Consider the following 10,706-nt stretch of genomic DNA (forward strand, 5'->3'; position numbering starts at 1 on the left):
AAGATCCACCACCCGAAATCTATAAATTTGCTTGCACTGGCTTATCATTGTATCCACGAGAACCTCTAAAATCTCTGCCTTGAGAGGTCTGACTCCTGAATTCACTAAAATATCGCGCCTTCTGGCGCCTTTGTGAGATGCACTAAGAATACCCTCGATCATTGTATCATGATCCAATATACTCTAGAAAAAAGCCCCAAACACAACCATCTAAGATATATCCAACTGAGGACTTTATAAACTTTTAAATATTTTTAAACTTGATCGAAATGCTATCATAGGTATATTTGGATAGCACATAGAAGAATGACTTATACTCAGTATCTATCATGGGGCCTTGCTCTATATGATCAAGATTGTCATGAATCTGATCCCTCAAACTAAAAGGCATGAATCTCTCTAGAAAGGCATCAACAAACTGATCCATGACAACTCAGAAGCATCAACAGGCCTACAATTGACAAATGATCTCCACTAATCTCTCACGATATCTCTCAACTAATAAGCCATAAAGCAACACCATCCACCCAGAAAGAGTGAAACACAACTCAAAACACAAGGTAATAAAGAACTTCGCATGATAAAAAATATGAGGAAAGTTTCTTAAAGACATCCTATAGCTTCTCAAAGATAGATACAGATGTATGTGTACTTGATCTTAGGCATATTTATATTCTTAAAGCACCAATATGCACCCAGATTTAGACTTAGTTCAAGAACTTTTGTATTAATTCTTAAGTATAATTCAACTTTTATTCTGTTTTGTGCCTAATGGATATGATTAGTACTTTTAGGATAAAAATCATAAAGAATTATCAACATTTGGATACAACGATGATATGGAAGGATTGAAGGAATTCAAGAAAGTCAAATAAAGCTAAAAAAATAGAAGCTGAAAAGTAGGAATCCACATTTGAAGACACTCCACATTGCGCTGACAAAAAAAAAACAATGGTCAAATTCCAGTAAAGGTCCGTAAAACCACCGCATTGCGGAGCAGTTCCACTTATCAGATTTTACAACCTGAAAGTTTAGCGTGTCACAGAGGATGAATATTTCACAATTGTTCCAATCTAGTGGCTCACTGCAATAGTGGCGCGTCGCGGTGAGGGTGCATTTTATAATTGTCAAGGAATACTTGAGCTCCGCGATTGCTAAGATTTTAATGGAAAATAGAAACTGAATCGCGCCATGTGAAAAAATTGAAAATATTTTAAGTGTTTTTTCCCAGCTATAAAATAAAAAATCCAATATAATTTTAGGGGACTTTGGCAAGCATAACAGCGGGGGAAAGCATAAATCTCTCTTTTAGGGTTCTTAGACATTCTTTTAAATTTCTTTACTTCAAGACTTGTTTTGGGTATGATTTATTACTTATTTTGGATGATGAATTCAAACATGAGTAGCTAAACACCCTATTTCTGGGGTTTAGGCTAAGAGCATGATTACTCTTTTATATTCTTATTCATAGTTTCTTTTTGGATTATCATCTGAGTTGTTCTTAATTTCTTGAGCTTACTATTTTAATGATTGGACATCATTAGAATAAATTTATATTTCTATGTGCATCCGGGAGGAGAATCATAGGCTAGAACGAAGAAATTAGGGAGAAAAGTTCTTATTCTTTTATGAAATAAGAGATTTGAATTAGCATTTAGGATAGGGATATACCTAGAAGCCTTTCTTGGTTCACTTGCAAGAAGACAACTTCATGAATATAGAAGAATTTTTGTATCTCTGCTGGAGTTGTAGCTACAACATTTAATAGATAAAAGATTTGAGGTCAGGAGACTAAGATTGTTGCATAAACCTTGCGAATCATCAACCTGATAACCATTTAGACTGTGATAAGAATAGAGAATTGTATGATTATTCGAAATATCTCAACCCTGGAATCATCATCATTATTGATTACAACCGTTACTTTCTTTTCTCTAGTTGTCACTAATTATCTCTTGTTTAGTAATTTACATTTTATTTATAAAATCAAAATCATCTTGATACCTTCAAGCACTGAATACCCAATTGTCTTAAACTAAAGATTGAATAAATTTCTAGTTTATTGATCCTCGTGGGAATGATATTTGACTGTCTAAGTCATTATATTACTTGCATGATCACGTACACTTGCGTGTACGTAGAGACGCAATAAGATTTTGGCGCTATTTCCAGGGATCAAATAGAATTAGTAAATTGCTTAAATTTTTGGTTTTTGATAGTAAGTTTAAGTGTTAACAACTTGATCTTAACGGCTGAATTTTTGCAGGTTTAGTTGAACATTGGGCTGGCTAGGGATAAAGAATTAGTAGAGCCCTTTGGAAAACTATAAGTAATTTTTCATCAGAGGCGGAGAGCTCAATACTACATTCAACAGGGACAGATGGCTGAAATACGAGATCCAATTGTTGCTGATCCAAATATTTAAAATGTTCTAGCTGCTGTTATTCTAGCTATTCCTGTTCAACCAACCGTAAGACCTGTTCGTGAGGTGGCAATCCCACTTACAAACCATATGACTAACAGCATTCGAAAGCCTAAACAAGGAGGTCAGCGGGAATTGAAAAAAATATGGTGCAATTGTTGAAATTTACGGGGGAATTTCAAGAACTTTCATACGAGTATCCGCAGCAGCACTTACAGACCTTCCTGGAAATAAGAGATACATATATTCCTAAAAATATGAATGTTGATTATGTCAAATTGACACTCTTCCCCTTTTCTCTAATGGAGGAAGCAAAGAGATGGTTACATGCTAAACCACATCACTCCATCACTTCATGAGAAGATTATGATCAGAAGTTCCTCATTAGATTCTTTCCATCCCAGAAGACTGTACGATTGAGAAGTGAGATATTGAGTTTCAGACAAAAAGATAGAGAAAATCTTTATCAAGCTTGGGAGAGATTCAAGGGCATATTTGGAAATTATCCTCATTACCATCAATCAAATAATGTTTTGATGCTTATATTTTTAGAAGGCCTTGAGTCTAATACGAAGATTCTCTTAGATTCAACAGCAGGGGGCCAAGCTTTGAAGAAAACATATGAAGAACTGTATACCTTGCTGAATTGAATCGCTCAAGGGAATCCTGATTGGTATGCAGACTTAAGAAATGCTCCTAAGAAGGTTGCAGAGATTTTGGATGTTGATCAGTTCACTGTATTACAAGCACAGATTGCAAAAATGCAGAATAATATGACTACTCAGCTCAATAACTTAAAGTTGGGTGCAACATAACCAGCAGCCACAACAAATGCGGTTCAACATGTATATTCATGGTGTGAATTTTGTGGAAGTGGTGAGCATAAAGCAGATGCATGTTCTATTAATCCAGATTCATTCAACTATGTGGGGAATATAAATCATCAGGGTCAATAGAATTTTGGCAGTACGTATAATCCAAATTAAAGAAACCATCCTAATTTCTCATGGGGTGGACATCAGACACAGAATACAAATCAGTATAAGGGACCAGTGAAATCAAATCCACAACCGGTTCAAAATAATTAGGTGACTGCTCAGAATAGTAATATGGAGGAGTTGATTAAGCAGTTTATGGCTCAACAAGCACAGTTTGCGATAGACATAAAGGCTCAACAACCACAGTTTATAGCTGAGTTGAAGAGTCAACAATTTCTCACAAGAAATTTAGAGTTACAGTTGGGTAAAATTGTAGGATCACAGAATACAAGGCCACAAGGAGCATTGCCTAGTGACACTGAGGCTAATCCTAAATAGGTGAATGCGGTTACAACAAGGAGTAGGCTGCAAACTAAGAAGACAGTTTAGGAGCAGGATAATCCCGTAGTCACTGATGACAGTTTGCAAGAGAATGTAGAAGTGGAAGTTAAGGAAAAAAAGTCAAGTGAAGAGATTTATGTGGAGAAGAAGACTATCCCTTTACCCTTTCCTCAAAGGGAAAGAAAGCATCAAGAGGAAGCCAATTTTAAGAAGTTTCTAGATCTTCTGAAACAAGTTCAAGTAAACCTTCCTCTTGTTGACATTCTGTAGAGTGTGCTGATATATGCTAAATACTTGAAAGATATTGTTATAAATAAGAATCGGTTGACTGAATATGGTACAGTTGCACTTGCTCAAGAGTGCACGTCTAAAATTCAAAATAAACCGCCCATGAAATTGAAGGATCCGAGTAGTTTCACCTTGCAGATTACCATTGGTCAGACTATTTATTCAAGTGGATTGTGTGACTTAGGTGCTAGTATAAATCTCATGCCCACGTCATGGTACCGGAAGATGGGTCTTGGGAGTCCCAAACCTATTACTATTGTGTTGTAGTTGGCAGATAGGTCACTTGCTAGACCGGATGGTATTATTGAAGATATGTTGGTGCAAGTGGGATCTATAATCTTCCCGGTGGATTTTGTGATTCTTGACTTTGAGGCTAATCCAGTTGTTCTATTTATTTTAGGACGGCCCTTCTTATCAACAGAATAGTCACTCATTAATATGGAAGCTGGAAAAATGACAATGAGAGCGCACGATAAAGTAGAAGTTTCTGATGTGCACAGAGCATTGAAACTGCCAACCATATAGAGGAGTTGTCTTTTATATCGGTTATTGATCTTGCTTTGGATTGGCAGTTGCTTTTGTCTGATGATCCATTAGAGCAAACTTTGATGAGTTATGATCTGTATAGAGATGTGGAAGCATTGGAATTGGTCCAAGTTATGAATTTGGCTATAATTGAGACAAATAAAGTGTTGATTGAGCCTTTGAATAGACGAGTTGGTCCACCATCCATGCCTTCAGTCGAAGAAGCTCCTAACTTGGAGCTTAAGGTTCTTCCTCCTCACTTACAATATGTTTTTCTTGGTGATCAAGATACCTTGCCTGTTATTTTGTCTGCAGGATTATCAGATGTACAGGTAAAGAAAGCTATAGCATTTTTCAATAGGAGAAGGAAGGCGATTGGCTGACAGATATCTGATATTTTAAGAATCAATCCAGTATTTTACATGCATAATATTTACATGGAAAAGGGGTACAGACCTAGAGTGCAGCAACAACAAAGATTAAATCCCGTGATGAAGGAGGTGTTCAGGAAAGAAGTGATTAAGTGGTTAGCTAGTGGAATTATTTACCTAATTTATAATAGCAAATAGGTGATTTCGATGCACTGTGTTCCAAAGAAGGGAGAAATAACAGTAATAACCAATAATGATAATGAGTTAGTTCCCATACGTACAGTGATCGGTTGGAGAATATGTATAGATTATCGGATGTTGAATGAAGCAACTCGTAAAGATCACTATCTAATTTCCTTCATTGACCAAATACTGGATAGATTGGCGGGGGAAGAATATTATTGTTTTCTGGATGGGTACTCTGGCTACAATCAGATAAGCATAGCACCGAAAGACCAAGAGAATACCATGTTCACTTGTCCATACGGTACATATACGTCCAAACGCATGCCCTTCGGCTTATGCAATGTACCTGCTATATTTTAGACGTGTATGATGGTGATATTTTCAAACATGGTGGAAGAATTTGTAGAGGTATTCATGGATGATTTCTCTTTGTATGGTAATTCATTTGAAAAGTGTTTGCAAAATCTCGACAAAGTTATAGCTTGATGCGAAAAAATAAACTTGGTGTTGAATTGGGAAAAGTGTCATTTTATAGTTAAGGAAGAAATTGTCTTAGGCCATAAAGTGTCATGCAAAGGGCTGGAAGTGGACAAAGAAAAAGTTGAAATAATTGAAATGTTGCCTCATCCAGTCACAGTCAAAGGAGTGCGGAGTTTTTAAGGATATGCTGGGTTCTATAGACGATTCATTCAAGATTTGTCAAAGATTGCAAGTCCCATATGCAAATTGTAAGAGAAAGAAGCCAAGTTCTAGTTTGGGGCTGATTGCTATGAAGCTTTTGAAAATCGTAAGAAGAAGTTGATGGAAGCACCTATTTTGATTGCACCAGATTAGCAGTTACCTTTTGAGCTGATGTGTGATGCTAGTGACATTACAGTGGGAGCAGTGTTGGGTCATCAAAAAGAGAAGGTATTTTGATCAATCTACTATGCTAGCAAGGTGCTGAATGATGCTCAAGTTAACTACACAATTACAGAGAAAGAGATATTGGTCGTGGTATATGCATTTAACAAGTTTCGATCTTACTTAGTTGGTACCAAGGTCATTGTTCATACAGACCATGCTGCCATTAAGTATCTTGTGAACAAAAGGGATGTGAAGCCACAACTAATTAGGTGGATTCTTCTACTACAAGAATTTGATTTGAGGTGCGAGATAGAAAGGGAGCTGAAAATCAAGTTGTTGATCACTTGTCACGGATGGAAAATCGAGACCATATTGCGGATGACTTTTTTAGTATCAAGGAGGAGTTTAATGATGAGAAATTATTGTCATTAGATGTAGTTGAGTTCCCATGGTATGCTGACATTGTGAACTTGATAGCTTGTGAGGTGTATCCTCCTGAGGCCACCACATAACAAACAAAGAAATTACTCTATGATTCTCGTGCTTACATTTGGGATGAATCATACCTTTTCAAGTAGGGTACAGATGGAGTTACTCATAGTTGTATCCCAGAGGCTGAATTTTCAAAGGTGTTACAATACTGCCACTCATCTCCATATGGTGGACATTATGAGGGTGAGAGAACTGCGATAAAAATGTTGCAATTAGGTTTTTTCTGGCCTACTCTGTTTAGAGATGCAGTGGCTTTTGTAAAAAATTATGACCAATGTCAAAGGTTGGGTACTATATCTAGGTGTCATGAGATGCCCCTTAAAAATATTTTAGAAGTGGAAGTCTTTGATATTTGGGGGATCGATTTCATGGGACCATTCCTACCTTCAAAAGGTAATCTGTACATTTTTGTAGAGGTTGACTATGTCTCAGATGGGTGGAAGCTATGGCGAGTCTGACTAATGATGTAAGAGTGGTGCTGAAGTTTATGAAGAAGAACATATTTTCTAGATTTGGTACGCTAAGAGCAATAATTAGTGATAGAGGTACGCACTTTATCAACACCTGGTTTAAAAATCTTCTTGCTAAGTATGGTGTTAGGCATTAGGTTTCCACTTCATACCATCCTCAAACGAGTGGACAAGTAGAGGTATCCAATCGACAAATTATGCAAATACTTCATAAGACCGTGAACGTGCAGAGAAAATATTAGGCGAAGAAGCTAGATGATGCACTTTGGCCATATCGAACAACGAACAAGATTCCCATTGGGACATCTCTATATCGCTTGGTGTATGGTAAGGCATGTCATCTTTCTGTAGAATTGGAACACCAAGCATATTGGGCGGTGAAGAAGCTGAACTTTGAGATGACTGTCGCGGGGGAAAGAAGGTTATTGCAACTGAATGAGCTTAATGAGTTTAGACTCCACGCCTATGAAAAGGCCAAGCTCTACAAGGAGAATACCAAAGTATGGCATGTCAAGCAAATTCAAGCTAGGGAATTTGAACTCGGATAACTTGTGTTGTTGTTTAATTCATGACTTAAGTTATTTTTGGGTAAATTACGATCGAAATGGTTTGGACCTTTTAAGGTGGTACGTATGACACCTCATGGAGCTGTGGATTTGTGGAATAAAGAGAACATGGAGAAGTTCCTTGTGAATGGACAGCGTGTAAAGCATTGTTGGGCAGATAATCCGGATAAGCATAAGGAATCTATCACTTTTGCTTATGAGTGATGATGAGCTGAGTCATGCCACAACGTAAAATAAGGCGCTATGTGGGAGGCAACCCACACATGTACTGTCAAAGGTATTTTAATTTTTAGATTGTAAAATCATAACAAAAAGAAACATACAAAAAGATGAGTCGTGCCACAACCAATATTAAGGCACTGAGTGGGAGGCAACCCATTTTTACTTACAATATTTGTTGTTTTTGTTTGAGATTGTAGGGAATTTAAAAGTGAAAATTATGATATTACCATAATTGAGGAAAGCAATCAGGTTTGCAAAATGATGTGTAAGTGGGGATTTTCTCTGGTAAGAAAAGAGTGAAAATTACACAAGGAAATCTGATTTTGAAGATTGGTGGGACGTAGAACTGGGTAGTTTGACAATTGTCAAATTTTAGTAAGGATCCGCGATTTCCATCGCGATGCGGAGAAGTATGATTTGACAATTGTCAAATTCCAGTAGCTGGTCGCGATTTTCAGTGCGATGCGTAACTTGGAAAAGTGACAATTGTAAATTTATAGTGTGACTTAACGTGAAATTTAGTGCATCGTGGTGGTTATTTAAATGGAAATTGGCATTCTCTAGTAGGTCTATGCGATTCTACCGCATCGTGGAAGGGGTTAAAATTGAGCATAAATTTTGAATTAAAGCTAACCCGACCCGCCCCTCTATAAATACCCCCTCAAAACCCTAAACCCTCTTATTTCCCTCTCAAGCGCCACCTTCTCACCTTTCTCTCCTACTAATCTTCTAAAATTTTCCACAACTTTCATCCTTCTTTCAACGTTTGAGGTATGTGCTTTAAGATTTAAATTTATTTCTTTCTATTAGTGTTTTGCGATGTTGGCTAGCATTTTGGGGCATAATCTTGTTTTTCCATATCTTAGTAGTTATAAATTTTAGCATTACCTATGATATATTGTCTTGTAATCTTTGTTATATCATAATAGAATGGTTATAAACAGATGGTATTTGGGGGAAATTGTTTTTCAAATATTAGTTGCGAGGTCAAGGAATGTAGGGGCATTGTAGCTAGATGTGTGAAGCAAGAATATTTAGGAAGTTGGGCTTAATTTTATTTGAGGTTAGTTGATTTAGTAGAATTCTAGAAAAATACTCCTTTGATGCGAGATGTTGTAGCAACATGATCTTGTTCATAGTTTCTTATTGAGTGATTATATGGGAGTAGATGAGATGATATTGTGTGTTGAGGAAATAAATAAGGCTGTAGTGTCTCGAAGAGCAACATGATGTCTTTGAATGTAATAATAAGGTTAACAAAGGGAAGTCTGAGTACCGAGATTTTGAGGCATGTGTTCTAGGTAACAACTAAGTGTGGGGTGCAAATCACCCGTAATGCACACTCAGTTTAGCTAGTCCCAAGTTTAACATACTCAAATGTTTGTTGCATCTTCTATATTACTAGAATTATGAAACCATAACCAGTTAAAGGCAAGGCAAAGGCAAGAACTTCTGCACCTGCTAGGAAGATGAGTACACCATCTGAAGGTCAACTGACTAGGGTGCCTAGAGCCCCACCACTTCAGCAGGGGAAGGTTCGTAAATTTGGATTCAAATATGACTGCAAAGATGGGAAGCAGTGGTATTCCAAGCATACGGATGCCAAGTATATCCCAGAGGTGTATATTGATAGTGTCATTCTCATGAGAGAGTGTCCATCTATGGTACGAAGAATTGAGGCAATCAATATGAATTTCATCTTCCATCAGCCGACTGAGTGCAATTTACACTTAGTTAGAGAGTTTTATGCCAATTGGGACTCCAGTCATCCTGAATATTTGTAAAAAGTTCACAGAAAAGTGGTTCAATTCACTGCTGCTGATATTAATGATTTGTTGGGTATACCAGAAGCAAACCCAAATTTCTTGAGGCAGTTTATTGTTTCTCCTCTGTATGTGCATATCAGGCATCTGTTGTATGGTCAGCGATCCTCAGTTTGTTAGACTAGGCATCGTGTTACAGGTTTACACTCTTTCTTCTCTTATGCTCAGATGAATAAAGAAGCAAGGATGTGGGTTCGTATTATTTATTCATGCTTGATTCAAGGGAAGCATGTGACGGAGGTTACTCGGGAATGTTTGATCTATGCCCTGATGTGTCCTGATGTGGAGATAAATATGGGTAATGTGATTTTTTCTGCAATGAAGAAGGCGTGTACCCAGGCGGGGTGCAGTTTTGGGTTTGGAGATTTGGTTACTAGACTTTTGAGAAGGAACAGGGTGGATAAAGAGGATCTGGATTATAAGCCCAAGGTTATTACTCGCCCTGTGGATATAACTACTGCAAGGAGTACATCTCGGGTAGCTGGCCCAATTTTGACCATACTGGAGCGACAGACGGGGACTGATGAGGTACTGGGCAGGCTGTATGGTATTATGATGATGCTATCAAAGACGAAAAATAGACCAGCTACACCAGAAGAGCTCCATGTTGTAGATCTCAATTATCCACTCGGGCACCATGCTAGGACTATGTTGAGGATTTGCCTAAATTTTGTTGAGCCGGTTGATGATGATATACCAACTGATGAAGAGCACAGGTGCAGGGATTCAGAAATAGAGTCGGATAAAGAGGACTAGTCTGATGATGATGGAGCTGATGATGATGGTGATAATGTGGATGGGACTCCTGAGGATATGACTGCTATAGTTCCATTTGAGTGACCAAGGAGTATACTGCCACCCTACCATAGGCTTATTTAGAAGCACTAGGACAGTGCTTTATTTAACTGTGGGGTGGTGGGTTCTTTTCGTATTCTGTTTCATTTTCGTTCTTTTATTATGGTTGAATAATTTTATATTCTGTTCGGTTGATTTTGCGAGTTCTAGCTATTCGGAACACTAGTCTATAATAGTTATTAACTTTGTGGATTGCAATTTGCCCTCTTTAGCATTTATCGCATGTTGCTTTAGTTTAAAGTATCATTTTATTGTTATTTTCACCCTCATTGGCAAGTTTTAGTTTCAAGTAGTTATGTTTTCCTTTGCCCTCTTTGGTAA

At 37.4% G+C, this 10,706-nt stretch overlaps 1 non-coding gene across 1 annotated transcript; it reads right to left on the minus strand.

Moving 5' to 3' along the window:
• Positions 1 to 2,835: 2,835 nt before the first annotated feature.
• LOC124895409 lies at positions 2,836 to 2,942 on the minus strand. Its single transcript, XR_007051698.1, has one exon. It is a non-coding gene; the product is annotated as a small nucleolar RNA R71 (small nucleolar RNA).
• Positions 2,943 to 10,706: the final 7,764 nt, after the last annotated feature.

The sequence above is a fragment of the Capsicum annuum genome, unplaced genomic scaffold, assembly GCF_002878395.1.
Source record: "Capsicum annuum cultivar UCD-10X-F1 unplaced genomic scaffold, UCD10Xv1.1 ctg81901, whole genome shotgun sequence".
NCBI lineage: Eukaryota > Viridiplantae > Streptophyta > Magnoliopsida > Solanales > Solanaceae > Capsicum > Capsicum annuum.